This window comes from Oryctolagus cuniculus, chromosome 18 (genome assembly GCF_964237555.1).
Source record: "Oryctolagus cuniculus chromosome 18, mOryCun1.1, whole genome shotgun sequence".
NCBI classification, from domain to species: domain Eukaryota; kingdom Metazoa; phylum Chordata; class Mammalia; order Lagomorpha; family Leporidae; genus Oryctolagus; species Oryctolagus cuniculus.
Genome location: NC_091449.1, coordinates 51,732,809 through 51,734,617, shown reverse-complemented (window position 1 = coordinate 51,734,617; position 1,809 = coordinate 51,732,809).

The following is a 1,809-nucleotide window of genomic DNA, read 5'->3' as shown; positions in this document are numbered from 1 at the left end:
ACTTCCCAGACGCCCCCGCGCGCAGGCCCCCACAGAGGCGGCCCCGAGGGGCGCTGCGGTGGGGCCCGCGGTTAGGGCGGAGCTGGGGAGCGGTGTGGCTGTCAATCACTGGGCTCGGTCAGTGAGCCACCGCCATCTTGCTAGCGGGGGTCAGACAGCTGTGGCTTGGGCAGGAGGGGTCTCTGCGTAGGTGCCTGTGGACGAAGTAGACAGTAAGAGCGTAAACATAGCCACGAGATGATTTCAGGTTCTGACGTCAGCTGTTAAGAATGGGACAGGACGGGGAGTGAGGCAGCGTTAGTGCTTGGGCATTCCCGAATCCTTGTCAAGAGGCGATTCTCAGGGCCTGTCTTCACACTGGCTCCCCATACTACACTTACTACGATCAAGAAACTTGACGAAATATTTAATGATACCGCAGAAGAGAAAAAAATTTCCGGGAGGTCCCGCACGAGTGCCGCCCAGACTGTGCCGCAACCATGTTGGACCATGACCTACTATCGCATTGCTTAGGGTGTTGTGCTTGGAGTAAGCCACAGATGATGGCAAATTTCAGCACAAAGATGGTGAACTTCAAGGGGTCGTGGTGCAGTGGGTTAAGCCGCTGTTAGAGATAAGCGCATCCCAAGTCAGAGTTCCTGGTGTGAGTCCCAGCTGCTCAGCTCGTGATTCCAGCTTTCATTGCTCCCGGAGTAAGTGGATGCAGTGGAAAGCACTCGGAGTTTACCCCCCGGGAGAGGGATGTGCAGTTCACAGCAGATAAGAGGCTGTGGCCCCAGAACTCCGAAGTCGGGCACCCCTGAGTCTCCTCTAAGGAATTCACACGTGCACTTCCGTGTTGTTTAGAATATTTTAAAAATCTTTTAAAATGCATGCATGAGCTGGAAAATTGGTAAGGACTACACAGAGGGAAAAAAAAAAAAAAAAAAAAAACGAAACAAAACTGATGACGAGTATAGGCAGAACATTGAAAGCCTGCCTTCCCCTGGAAGTTATCTGCCAAGGGAGACTGCCCTGAGCTTTGTTTCTGGTGCTCCTGAAGCACCAGAGAGGTAACAAAGCCCACGTCCCATCTGAAGTAGGGTGTCTAATGGAGACAACCCCCAACCTCCAGTAAAAATAGGGACTCCAAGGGTGAAACCCTCCACTGGAGACTGCCGTCTTAAACCTTGGACATGGGGGTCAGCGCTGTGGGGGTAAAGCCGCCGCCTGCAGTGCCAGCATCCCATATGGGCGCCGGTTCGAGTTCTGGCTGCTGCACTTCTGATCCAGCTCTCTGCTATGGCTTGGGGAAGCAATAGAGGATGGCCTAAGCTCTTGGGCCCCTGCACCCGTATGGGAGATCTGGAAGAAGCTCCTGGCTCCTGGCTTCAGATCGGCGCAGCTCCAGCCGTTGCAGCCATCTGCGGAGTGAACCACCGGATGGAAGACCTCTCTCTCTCTCTGTAACTCTTTTTTTTTTTCTTTCAAATAAGTAAATAAATCTTTAAAAAATTAATAAAATACACAGAATTAACAGCAGATTAGACATCAGTGACCAGAATGTAGATCTGAGGAAATAATTCACAAATGATGGGATGGAAAAAAAAATGAAGGAGAAAGTGTACAGATGGGGCTGGCATCGTGGCATAGCACGGAAAGTCGCTGCCAATGATGCTGGCATCCCATATGGGCGCTGGTTCACATCCCACCTGCTCTGCTTCCGATCCAGCTCCCAGCTAACGGCCTGGGAAAGCAGTGGAGGATGGCCCAGGTGTTTGGGCCCCTGCCACCTACGTGGAAGGACCCAGATGAAGCGAATGGTTTCCA